Consider the following 15211-nt stretch of genomic DNA (forward strand, 5'->3'; position numbering starts at 1 on the left):
TGACAACGCACACCGTAAGACAAAACGACTATACCAGTGACTACTTACACAACTTACCTTAGACAACTTTTAAGTCTAGCGGCCGTTTTCAATAACGTATCTTTAGTAACCGATATATTGCTTTCACCGTTTAATGACAAGATCTTATCTATCCATATTTATTTCATGTTATATAGTTATTTCATATTATAATTATGTCGATAGGTTAACGAAATGTAAGTAAGCGTCAAAGTATACATTTGTCTACCTCTAGTAAGTTAAACTAAGGATAGATAGGTTATTGAAAACGACCGTTGATAGTCTCTTGCTGTTAGACAACCGATAAAAATAGGCCAGGAATATTAGTTTAGTGTGCGTGACAAGCTACCTACGTCTTACACTCGCGAATTGTATGACACTTTGTGTTATTGTGCGTGAATTGCTCAAAATAGAGGTTAGTTCTAAACTCAATTTATTTCGACGTCTTCACAGCTGTCATAGTCTATCTAGACGTATAAATGATCTAAAACTTTTACTTTTCCCGCACAAGTCCACTGCTGCTCTCCGGAACAAATACATAGATGTAGTGGCAATACTGACCTACCCTACGCTAATACGTCACCTCCTGTTAATTATATTGAAATCAATTAATACAATTTTACTGTTATTGTATACAAAATACTGTTTATATATGTAATTTTATGCTTCGATAGCCTACGAAACAAATGACCGCTGAAGTGTTAAATTAATTGCACTTTTCATGAATTGTTCTGACTCCTATCTGCTCTCTCTACACCAGTAAGTAACAGAGAGCTCTCTTTAATGTTAACTGTTTATTAAGTACTTAAGTAAATTGTAGGGAAAATGTAACGTCCTGTTCTCTAGGAATAATTGCTTAAAATTTAATAGTGATTTAAAATGGGTATCCCATTTCGTATTTTTGGCTTTATTTCGGCGTTATTTTGTAGAGATTTTAATTATAGTACATCTAACCTAAGATATCCAATACCGTTAACTCGGTACAACAAGCGACATCTAGCTTCACGTCTGGTAATCACAATTTCGTACAATTTCGCTTCTACCAGACTACCTTACCGTATACCGTTTTGCTACCGCAGTAAATAAGGCATTAATTTAGCTACTGTTAAAATTTAGTCGGGAAGTAATGTGGATACACTGGCCTTACCAAGATATGGCTAAAAAGGGAAATAATAGTATTGACATACTTTACACAAACAATATAGCCCCAAAAAAATGCATTGCCTGTAATATGGGCGCGAAACAACTATATATTTTATGTAATAAAACACACATAAATACATACTAATATCCATGACTCGAAAAAAACACCCATTATTATCATATAATTGTTAGCACAAACCGGGATTCGATCCCAGGACCTCTAGCTCAATGCCAGCGTCACTAGCAACTGGGTCTTTTATATAACTAAATCATCGAAGCAATCAATCTCTAGAGAACATTTTTCGTTACTAGAATAAAGAGATTCAATTAATTGCATTTGACTGACCAATAAATTCATATTCAAATAATTTTATTCAATAGTATATGAAATCAGTTAATGAAAATCCAAAAGTATCACCCATTCGGAAATTTATTCCTCAGACCTGAAAAGAATGGGCGCAGGAAACTCAGAGGCTTCTTCTTTCATTTAAAAAAAAATTGGTGCATTCATTTCGATACGATACGGCAATTGCTCCATCGTCCGAATAATCCTCAAACATTCTTTAACAATAGACAAAAGACTAACTGACTAGAATAGCCCTCTTCTGCAGCACAAAGATGGTATTAATATCAGTACTTCTAATATATAAAATTCTCATGTCGCGGTGTTTGTAGTTAAACTCCTTCGAAACGGCTTGACCGATTCTCATAAAATTTTGAGTGCATACTGAGAATCGGACAACATCTATTTTTCATCCCCCAGTTACTTTTGTATCGCGATTTTAATATCGGCAATGCAACGTTTCTTGGGTCAGCTAGTGAGCTATAAAAGTCAAAATCAGTCAAGTTTCAGAGATGAATTAAAGCAAACTGGCATAATTCTTAAAACTGGTATTCATTCATTTTAATATTATATTATTTGACATTACAAATATTACAATTTATTAGGGAGTTAACGTTATTGTAAAGCCAACTTAGAGCAATTAATTAGAAATAGTTTTCTTTGTATTAAATGGGCTTCAGAGAGCCCGTTCATAGAGATCTCTTACAATTGGCTCAGTATTACCGCATTCACGGCCAAGACGAGCGATTGGTAAGTCTATTTTGATTACTCCTACCGTGTCATGTCCTACGGCCTGCTATTGTGGTGTTTTGTTACAGACATGCTACAGATATCAATGATATATTCCAGTAAAAGGAGGCGGGTTTTGTTTGCCATTTTAAAAGATGAGTACATATTAGACGATAAACATGTCGAGAATTTTCTTAATTATTTTGAAAGATAAAGTGTTTCTGATATCGTGGCCTAATAATACCAGTAATTGATAAGTTATGAAAGATTATTTTCAAACTAATAATTAGTATTGGACGGAACCCCAACGTCGCAGGTTCGAGTCCCACATCGTCAATACATTTTGGTTACAAATTTAATTTGTATTGGCTCATGTGAAATTAATCGTGACAAATTATCATTTCTGTTCTCACAAGCATAAAAATCGCCTCACAGACGCAATCTGTAATCCACTGTCCACAAAATGAATTGAATCATGTTTTACATAAATAGTACACATTCATGATCAAATCAAACTCAATAATTTTTATTTATTATTACAATTATTAATAGTTTTAATGTTCTAAATAGTCTATTAACACTGTGTACGATTGACTCAAATATTGCACTCGTTACTTTATTGAGTTTTTTGAAATGAAATTTCTTTAGCCGCGTTGGGCACTTTTTGGTAGGGAAAATTCTGTTGAAGTAGCGTCACTAACATACTCATGACTTGCGCACGCAATTTATAAATTGTAGAAAAATTTATATACTTTTTATATAGCTTGACACTTTTTTAATGGGTGAAATCTCGTGAGTTCGCATCAATGAAATGCTTATAGCAGTATATCTGTGTCTATACAGCTGACGTATTGGGCAATATTAGTGAGATGAATGGATTTAGTGAAAAGTTCAATGTGTATATACAGTGCATTGTTGAAAGTGTTTTTGAATTTTGAAATTAATAATTTACGTTTTCACTTCTATTAGTAGCCTACTTCTACAACAGCCAATTTTTTTATGAATAATCACTGATTTTTTTTTTCTTACACTAGCCAGTCAAAACCTTTGAATAAATTTGGTGCATCACTTAACATATATACTATATTAAATTTTAAATGCTGAAACTGTAAATATAGATGAAAAAGAGTGGCAATGAGTTTCTTCCCACTTCTTCTCATGAAAGCTCAACTACTCAGTAGTCGTGGTAAAATTCATAAGTGTCATTTTGACCTAATTTAATAGCTGACTTTTGTATCTATTACTTATTCCAACATAAAAGCGTTCCTACGTCTTTATAAGAATACTTTTTGAATATTTTCTCCCTTTTAGTAAACAATAGCTAATTTTGTAAGAAAAAGTCACGAAATAACGGGTTAATAAAAATAATAATAAAAATATAACTTTTACTCAAAAATTAGCAGTCGCATTTATAGTGATATCAGCCATCTGTATAATATAGTAATTAGATATTAATGCCTATGCAGTGCAGTACCTGTACTGTCGAGAATCGTACTTAATAATTATGTACTACCGGCGTACTCGGTATTGTATGAAATAGATACTTAGGTAAATTTGTTTAATTATGAGTCAACATTAAAAAATACATACAACTTCAAATTTTCACCCATCTACGATCAACAGTTACTTTTGTATCGCGATTTTAATATCGGCAATACAACGTTTGCTGGGTCAGCTAGTATTATATAATAATATTACAATTGCTTACCCGTCAATAGCTTTTGCTATATAAATTATCATTATATACTAAAACCTTCTTAAAAATATGCTGCATCTTAGGGTATAAGTAATATTCCGATCGGTTCAGTAGTTTTCATAGTATAACCGAACAAAAAACTAGCTCTCCATTTATTAATATAGACATATACTAGATAACTAGTTTGTAGAATTGTAGCATAAATTGATAATAGTACTTACCTACTCGTAGAAGTAGTAACAATCGTGACACAATTGATAGATAGGTACTTGGTGCACGAGTAAAGTGTCTCAGAGTAGTTCATACTAATTTGCGTCAGTTAGCCGTGCAATCCCTATCGGATGTTATGTAACACCTATGCAGCAATTTAAATTTCTGGATTTTGCTGATATTTTACAGACAAGGCTATCTATTATTTTTTAAATGCATGGGTACCTTTCATTGGCCGTGTGATAGGTAATTAACAATAGATAATATAGCTAGTGTGTAGGTATGTTTAGACTTGTAATCTAAATATATATCCTATGACATTACATCTTTGCAGAAAAGCTTTAAATAATTGGCTAACTTGTCTTTCTTATGATGAAGTGGAAAATCTTTTGATCAGACTGACATGATAAACACACGTATTGTATAGATGGACCCAATCAAAGCTCCAATTCAAACCCACATCCACACACTCACTCACTCACACACACACACACAATTAATTGTAAATTGTAAAATTTGGTTTTTAATCATTTCTGTTTATTTCTATATTGTTTACTAAATAAAATGTATGTGCTAAGGAAGTTGCGAGATATTCCCAATACAAGTGTCCTAAGGCAACTTACTGGGAAGTCTCAACCTCTAAAAAATGTATATGTAATCTTTGAAATAAACGAAATTTATTATTATTATGTTTATGTACCACATACTATGCGAGTGAAGAACATCTCTAACAGCTCTTCTGGTGTGGGCCGCAAAAACTGGTGGGAGTTACACGTATATAATGTATGAAGGAAATATTTATCTTAAATAGTAGTATATCAAAAAAGCCCGCGACAGTATGTATCTATTTTAATGTGTAAGCCATTATCTCCAAAATAGTCAACCATAACTACAATAAATATTGATAAGTTATTTCTAAAGCACATATCTTCGTAGGATCAAATTGATCTTTATATCAAAATATATACTTTTATCGTATCTGGTATTTAAAGAAGATAAACTCTGTCTTTTATGACGATAAGCAACCGAGTGCGCGATATTATGGTGCGGTCTGGTGGCGGGTGAATAGGAGGGGCGTGCGCGCGATCAGACGACTGCGGGCGGGAGAGGTACTAATCTTAAACATCACAGTTCCAATTAAATGTTGCATTTTGAATGAGTACCAACAGATCGCAGAGTCAAACCTTAAAAGAAACATGCATACATTTGGGCATGGCATGTTTTTCCCACGGCCACCCTTGGCTTGGCACTACTTGGCTTGCTCACGCATTTCGAAATCTATGCTTACAAACAATAAATAGTGCTTATGGTACCTATTAGTAGAATCATCAAAAAATACATAGTTGAAATGTACATAGATTACACAATATAGTTATTCGAACACTTACATCTGGAGAACGGCTAGGCCTATTTTCATGATTTTAATTTGTTGGATTTGTCTCCGTTCCGAATACCAGAATTATAAAAACATTGAAAAAAGGACAAAAAAATAAAATTGTGTCTTTCATCAAAAATCATCATCACAATTTTCTAGAGGTTATTCTTTTTTTTATGGAAAAGGAGGACTAACGAGCGTACGGGCCGACTGGTGTTAAGTGATCAACGCCGCTAACAATCTCTTGCAACAGCAGAGGAATCACAGTAGCTTTGCCGGCCCTTTAAAAGTGTACGCGCTTTTTTGAAGGTGTCCATGTCCTGGAAACAATGCACAAGGAGCACCATCCACAGCTTGGTCGTGCTTGCAAGAAAGTTCCCCGAAAACCGCACTGTGGAGGAACGCCACACATTCAGATGGTGGGAAAGATATCTTAATTTGTGTCGTGTCGTGCGAGGATGGAATTCAGCAGCAGGAATCAGGTCAAACAGATCTTCTTAACACTCCCCGTAATAAATCCTGTAGAAGACACACAATGAAGCGACGTCAATAGTGAATCCCCGACAATTCGAGCAGCTCTGCATTGCACACGGTGCCCTGTCCGCTCGTTTGTCATCTCTTCTATAAAAAAAACGTTCGAAAATATAATAATAAGCATTAATAAAACAATGTGATAACAGTTACGATAAACGGGTCGGATAAACCTGCATAGTGCATACGTTGGTGTCCCGTACCCCCGACGTAGTGCTGAGTTACACGCATTGTATAACTTGCATTATTCTCATTGAATATCATTTTAGCAGTCTTGTTTCAGTCATCATAGCATCAACATCAAATAACTTGTAAAAGTGCTTTGCAAAAAACTTGCTATATGTAGTTTGTGCAAACTAAAGTGTCCGGTACGAAATATTTGATATTAGCGCTCAACTTGATAGCAAATGCGAATGCTGATTTGGTGAGTACTGTCTATATAAAAGTAACCAGCACTGTCCTAGCATAATAATTTTTTTTTATCGTTTGCCCACACATACCGCTGAATACGTAACACTTACTTAGCACCAAGGTACTAAAGAGAATAGTGTAATTCGAAACACAGCGATATCATTACGTGAGTATGATAAATTTTTTTAATACATTGTTTCATTAATTACCACGCCATTATGGTAAACTGAGACTTTAATATCACATATCTAATTTACACACAATTTCACCTAATTTACTTTAGCTATTTTCATAGTATTGTGTCCTACGGTATATTAAATTAAGAGGCAGTGCAGCCGTTATTAATCATTAGAAGATTTTAAGAAATAACATTTTAACTGTTGTTTCAATATCTTTTTGATAATATAATGTATGTTTATTATGCGCCATAATACAGAATAATACAGAAACTGTTATAATTATAATAATATTTCAAACACAAACTTGTTATGCCTACTACTCGAGTCAAGTTATTAAATCCATTGTCTGGCAATGTATGCTTTTACATATGATCTCAGAAAATGTAAAATACAAATGTGTTGCGTAACTATTAATTATAATAAAGTTTTATTAATTAAATGCATTGTAACGAAATATATTTTTTTTTAATTAAGCCCGCTGAGTTTCATGCGCTTTCTTTTCAGGTCTGAGGCATATATTTTGGTTTACAAATGAGTGCTAGTTTTTGACGTTCAATAAATTATTTTAAAACTGAAAGATTGAATTAAAAATATTTGAATAATATTCGTGAGTTTGAAAATATAATAATAAATTTAATATAAAGTGAATACTTCGTCTTTTATGTGCTAATTAAAAAGTATGTTAGACTAGCTGACCCGGCAAACGTTGTTTTGCCATATAAATTATATTTTAGAGATAGACCGTTTCTTGGACATTGCAAAATTACTTTATTTTTCTAAAATAAACGTAGCCTAAGTTACTCCTTATTACATCAGCTACCTGCCAATAAAAGTGCCGTCAAAATCGGTCCAGCCATTTCAGAGATTAGCCGGAACAAACAGACAGAAAGACAACAATTGTTAAAAAATGTTATTTTGGTACAAATAGTAAAAACGGTTATTTCAATATTACAAACAGACACTCCAATTTTACTTATATGTATAGATGGAGACGATATTGAGTCTATAAATAATACTCTGGTGATAACTTCGAAATTAAAGTTATTAATGAACCCATGCATAGGCATCGATCGTTAAGAAAACGAAGGCGTGGAAACAAATATGGGCAAACGTCTCCAAGATTATTAGATACATATTATATACTTGATATAACAGTCAAATTTAAATATTATTTATTTAAATAGGATTTAAAATCACTTATTTAACGTCAGAAAACTACCACCCATTCGAAATAGTATGCCTGAGATGAATTACGGGCGCAAGAAACTCGGTGGTTATTTTTTTCTTAATTTAGTTACGATATATGTAGGCTACATATTATGTACATTAAAAATGTTTAATTGCCTAAAGGCGGTCGCTCCATTCCCAGTCCGCGGTATTATTAAGAAAATCATTTAAATGTTATACCTTTTATAGTAAGTATTCTAAATATTTCCGTTAGCGTCAATGCAATTAGTCACCATGGAAAGGTATATTTAATACTATTTAACAACTTCTGGTGATGAAAATCAAATCAAATCAAAATCACTTTATTCATGTAGGTCAAGGAAATGACACTTATGAATGTCATAAAAATTTTTTTCTTATTGAATCTACTGCTACTTCGTAAAGGGTTTAGCTAATGAGAAGAAGTAGCAAGAAATTCATTGCCACTCTTTTTATGCCAACCATTAACACCTTAACAGGTTCTCAATTTTTGGGCCTAAAACAATATCACCCGGGGCCAGATTGGGACTATATCATCCACTTAGAGGCTCTATGCTCTCGTGCCACACAACATTTCGAAATCTGTTCTTAAATGACAGAGAAATAGAATATATAAGTTTACGTTTAGTATAGAACATCTGTACGTATACGACTTCACTAATATCGATCTTCAATTTATATGAAATTCGATATAACTCACAATAGTAGATATTTTTGTATTTAACAGCGATTCCCACTTAATAATACGCTTTATTAGTAAAAGGATTTAAATATACTTTTTCTTCCCCATTAATGATAATATAGTATAAGGATAACGGTGTTCATGTTTAATAATTAATGTTTCCCAAAAGTATTTAAACTTGGCCCACAGACAGTTAACCCCTTTCCTTTTACTCCATAATACTATACAGAATAATAAAAATGAATCTTGACTTTTGAGTGTCTGAGATCCATTCACTAGATTAATTTACTCAAAAGTTCACTTTTTTAAGTCAAATCGATCCATGTCGATTCACTTTAAAAGAAACCGATCCAAATCAAAAATACGAGAATTCGCGAAAAAAAAGCGAGATTCTCGATTAAATCAAGTAGTAAAAATTAAAAACGATCTTAAAAGATCGTTAACTTTTACGTTTAATCACGACATTTTAACATGCCTAGTAATAAAAACGTATTTTACTTGCTTTCTCTTTTTAATGCTTTCATACACATTTAGTTAATTCGTTCAAATTACTTATCAACTAAGTACGACAGGTTGTTTCAGTGTCCAACAAAGGGGTAGTAATCACTAGGTTCTTGATATAGTTCGATCTAAGATAATTTATCGAAGCGATTTTTCGCTCAGAATCGACATGTCGATCGATTAATCGATTTCACATGAACATACGGTAGATGACTCAAATATCCGGGTAGAAAATTATAAAAAAATCGGCCGAGTATCGTTAATTTGCCCCTAAGAATTAAGAATTTCTGTTACTATGTGATGGATCCCATAATTAGAACTTAATCAAACTTTCGTCAAACTACCTTTGAAGTATATCCATTCCAATAAAAAAAATCATCAAAATCGGTTGGCGTGATATTGAATTATTCGTCCATTTGTCGCATACATACTTATAGCCATTGTCAGAACTAGACCAAATTAAAATGGGACCGAACCACGAAGCTTTCAAATAAAAGGATCATCAAAATTGGTTCACCCTGACGAAACTTCTGAGGTAACAAATATAAAAAGAAGTACCGTTGATTTGAGAACTCCTCCTTTATGAAGTCGGTTAAAATTCGATTAGTTATAATAATAATTCGTACTATAAATAAGCAGCAGCGCTGGATCTTGGGAATGGTCTATCATCACGAGCATGGTAATGTGGTGGTTAGCCTATCCCGGCGCCAGGCTGTCCTCGTCGAAATCACTATCCCATATGTAGATTACCTGAGAAGGACAGGTACAGTACTTTGACTTGGCTAAAGAAAAGACCGACGATACGTTGACTCTACCATCACATAGCCCGAATAGTTCTTACGGCGGTCTTATAGCGAAGAGCCTCGATCAACATATCAAAACGTTTTCGCTAAGCGGTTGGCTCAAAGATCAAATACAGATGCCTCCGTCTGCGGCCCTGCCACCGATAGCTCAGCCCATGGGCATGACTCCGCTGCCGGCGGCACTTCAATTTATGTTATTTTATTTTTGTGTCTATCTTATAATATAATATAGTATACATATTTTACATATTTTAAAAACTTAGATTTATCAAAGAAAATAAATACATGTGAATAGAAATAACAAATGACACAATATATTTTCTGATCATTATTAAAGTTCTGACTGTTGTATTTTTTAATAAGTGATTTTATGAATTTATTTATGTTATGTTATGGTACTATAAAATATGAAGCGCCACATACATAAGAAAGAAATAATTATCATTGCATGCTATTCATAATTATGTTTAATTCATTTACCTACATTCCCAATCATCTGTTGAGTATGTGACATTATTTCATACGATTTAATTCCGTGAGGGATAATTTTAGTCTTAATAATGATATGACTACACCTATATAAAACGGGCACGCAGGGACTACTTCTATTGTGTCAATATTCTAAGATCAGTAGTAGTCAGAAGTCACTAACTACATTTAAAATTTATTATCTGTGTCAACTGTCAATACTTAATTGTCATTTAGATTGCAAATGTGTGAATTGTCATTTGTCATTACTAACATTTTTTTTAATTTTATGGCCTGGTAACGAAGAATTCACAAATTCACAGTGAGAATTGACACAGATTAATGCAAATGTAATGTGTGGACCAATGAATAATTAATTAAACTATAGATCTAGTTTAAGTGTAAAAATAACTTCTATAGTTTTGGTGACAAAATATGGCTGCCATCCTTAGTGTTGTACAACTATGTCCATTTATATCAATTGTTCTTAAATTTTAATTAATGTCACACTATTTATTTTTGAAATGAATTTTTGTGACGTGGTTTGCAAGTGTATCAATTCAAACTCAAATAAAAAATCACTTTATTCATATAGGTCATTGAAATGACACTTATGAATGTCAAAAAAAATATTTTTTCTTATTGAATCTACCGCTACTTCGTAAAGGGTTGAGCTAATGAGAAGAAGTAGCAAGAAACTCATTGCCACTCTTTTAAATCAAGATTTACATTTTCATTGTACTTGGGGAAAAAGTGAATACACCCACATAATACTATCATCAAATGCTGGTCACCTATATTTACATTTTTCAACCAATGTGTTAGTAGGATGTTATGAGGCTTTTCATTCCCATTGCTCAACAAGACCGCAGTTATTATCATTGAAAGTAGAACAATAATATATTATGATAGATATACTAAGTTAGTACTATTCTACTAAAACATAAATATGTACTAAACAGTGTCAAAGTGAACTAAATCAGAAAAAAAGTGGTACAAAATTATAACATTAATGAATCTTTAACAGAAAAATTATGAGTTGACCTGATTGATTTGATTTTTCAAACATTTTATTTGTTTTTAACCGACTTCAAAAAAGGAGGAGGGTCTCAATTCTACGGTAAGTTTTTTTATGTTTATTACCTCATAACTTTCAACTGGGTGAACCGATTTTGATAATTCTTTTCAGTTCTAAAAATGGTTTTCCATGAGATAAATAAATCATTTATATATAATACATTTATCTCATGGATATGCGACAAATTTAAGAATAACTAAATATTGCGCCAACCGATTTCGATGTTTCTTTTTTTTATTGGAAAGGATATACTTCAAAGGTGGTTTGGGAGAGTTTGGTTATGTTTGGTAGATCCATGACAAAGGACAAAGTAACGGAACTCTTCAATTCTTAGGAGAAAAATAACGATACTACATACATACATATACATACATGGTTATAATTAATTGAGAAGATTGTACAAAAATAAGCAATTATTTTTATACGTTTTAGTGCATATTATATATTCTATTATTTTGGAATAGTATTTTTGAAGTCAGTTGTTTTTTTGTTAATTTTTTTTTACAAAAAGTATCGGTAAATAGCAACTTAAGGAAGCAGAATTTTGGAGAATACTGCAATAAAAGAGTTCTCATCTACGCTTGAAGATCTCAGAACTGAAGAAGCCAGAATAATATATTTTTGATTGAACTGCATTCGAATTAACTTGAAATTATTTGCGTAATATCACTTCGAGGCTATGCTTTTATAAAGAGAGCAGCGACAGTCAATCAAGGTAGGGCCTAAGAACCCAGCTATTGTCGGCTTGTCCTGCTAATAGGGAAACTATATTTTGAGAACCAACAGGTAACCTGTATGAACGCGGCCTATTGCAAAGATGGCTGCCATCCGCCCTGCACCACCCGCCGTCTCCCGAAGTGCAGCACCCACCGCCACCCGCTCAAAGTCACCCACCCCCTCCCACCGACAGCCACCCATTACCGCTCGTGCTACGCCACCCTACGCCACCCACTCAACACTACCCGCCCTATATCACCCAGCGTCCCGCCCATCACTGATCACCTTTACCAGCCCTACGCCACCCAATGGACGCTCGCACTGCAACGCACGTTGAGCCAATGTCAAGATATCTGCGCCAGTCGTGATTGACATACTGGATAATTAGTAGTGTAATTTTAAGGCACTGACAGATGAAGAAACTGAATCAACTGTATAAAAGAGACATTCGCTTCCTACCTCAGAATGAAGCAGAGTATGTAGTGCTTCAGACATACTTTACAGAACTAGAAGGGAAGACAGAGGTGTAATCGCACTCGTACGCCGAATCGCACTTCAAAATAAAGGACTTCTCTATCGCTGACAAAGGAAAAGTGGTATCTTGTTTCTAAATTCTGACTGTGTTGTGTGTCCTTCGGTGTAGATAACGCGTGGTCACACATAGCCCTTAAGGGTCGCTCTTGGCTTTCTTGTGCGACAAACCCATAGACAAGGATTACTTCAGAAGTGTCGTCGATTGATTGCCAGAAGGCAAAGAAGAAGGATCGAGAGGGTACATTCAGAAGGACCGTGGTCACCAAGGTATTCTTAAAAGATAATTTTCAAATAAAGCTAAAAATAAATACTAATAATACCGTAATAAACACGATATAATACATTACAATAAATGATTGGGTTCAAGTGAAAATTAATTGTGAAATATTGCCGAGTTTTGTCAATCACTCGAATTTTATTTCGAGCGTTTGACTCTCAAATATCGACTCCCACGACTATTCTCTTTTGACAGTTGCTTGGTATATTGTTTATTGGTTTCTTGAGCATTTTGATCTTGAGCCTTGCAATATACCAGCGTATTGACTATCAAAGCGTGCAGGACTGAAGAACATCTCTTTTTCTCATTTAATCGTGATGAAGAGCTGTCACTGTTGTTATTGTTACAAAAACATTGACATATAAGAATTTTGCTTTTCTTCATACAATACTTAACAATGACAGTTTTGATTGATATTTGATACATTCGCTTTATTCAATTCGATTATTAACATCAATGACGTTATATACATATAGACAATGCACCTCATACAGAATCAGAGCCGAATATGGCACATGCCACAAATGACACCATAATAAGCTTCAACTGCTATGTCTGTACATTTCTGCGTTTACTCCAGTTTTGAAAATTTTATTAGTCAATAGGCAGCAATGTAAACACTATATCAGTATCAGCTGCGTATTTTGAATTTCGAACCCGATTTGGACAGTGACATCAGTGGAGTTGCAGTTAAGAATTTTGTTAACCCAGACGAAAAAGAGGGTTGCTATATCTTAAACTTATGTTTTACGTGCGTCAGTCTGTCTCTATTATTCGATCAAGATCAGTCGGAAGTTTTTACGATTTAATCAAAAATCACACTATATTATAAATATAATACTATGTTTATATTTGTTACTTCTTTACGTTCTAAAGGCATTCGGATTTAATATGTTAAGGTAACCTTTAATGAAAGAAACTAATACTCAAATATCATATATTTATTTTTCTTTTAGAGTTAGATATCTTTTCCAGGGTATATTTTTGGTATATTATGTAGTGTAAGCGGACATCAACATATATTTGTATGACAGCTTTTGTCAAATTTTAAATTTGGTTAAATCCAAAAACACTTAAATCCTTTAGTGGTGAAATATAAGTATGCTTATTTGGTTTGTAAATTTCTTCACATTTCTCCCTTGCTACCAATTCTCTTTCATTATTTCGTGTACGGGAAAGCTGAAAAATATTAGCTTTTATATATTTGGCATGTAAATCTATCAATTATCACTAGGCAACGATACTTCCGTGATAACGTGTGAATAGCAGTAGTATGAAATTGTTCACGTATTGTAAGCCGTTCACATAATACAAAATATAGTATTGCTAATCATTGTTCACTAGGCCTTAAATAAAATTTTTAACAAAAAAACGACCGACTCAAAAAATAACAATAATCCTTACTAGAATTAGATTTATTAATTAGATTGTTTAAAAATACGTAATTATTTGTATATTTTAAGTGCATATTTTATCTATTGTTTTGGAATAGTGTTTTTGAAGTCGGTTGTTTTTTGTTATTTTTTTTTTTATTTTTAGTTTTTTAGTGAATCTGAACTAACTAACTAATAATTTGTCTAAATTTGTGTAGATCTACGAAATTTTCCAATGCAGCAATGAACGCGCATTGCAATAATTATATTACAGACATAAATTCTGCCACAGATCACATCCTTACTGTAAGTTGTTAAGGAGTTCCGTTGATCATCATCAAATACTTTTATTATTTATAAAAAATTATAAAACTATCACCAAACTATATTTTTTGAATTTATATCCTTTCCCATAAAAAAAAGACTTATCGATATCGGCAATCGCGATATTGAGTTATTAATAAATTTGTTGCGCACATACTTTGGTATAGTTTTCTCGTGGTTGTCATTATCAGATCTGGACCAAATTGTTATGGGACCACACGGGAAGCACCAGCTTTCAAATAAAATTATCAAAGAATTATCAAAATCGCTGCACCCAGTCGAAAGTTCTGAGGTAACAAACATAAAGAAAACAAACCGACGAATTGAGAATCTTCACCTTTTTTTTAGTCGGTTAATAAAAGCGACTCTATTGTTTTCATTTTCAGACTATGTCCTTTTATCTGTCCCATTCTGACGAGCGGGTCTTGTCTGGGGCTTGTCAATAATATAGTACCATATTAAATGAAAAAAAAAACGTTTTATTAAATTACTTCCGCTTTTTGCATATCAATCTTATATAAATAAAATAACCTTTCCGTAGATAAGTCACACCATCTTTTTTTTGAGTCGTTAATGTGTTATTGAAGCATTTTTTATAGCACATTAGGCTTGT

This window comes from Leptidea sinapis, chromosome Z (genome assembly GCF_905404315.1).
Source record: "Leptidea sinapis chromosome Z, ilLepSina1.1, whole genome shotgun sequence".
NCBI lineage: Eukaryota > Metazoa > Arthropoda > Insecta > Lepidoptera > Pieridae > Leptidea > Leptidea sinapis.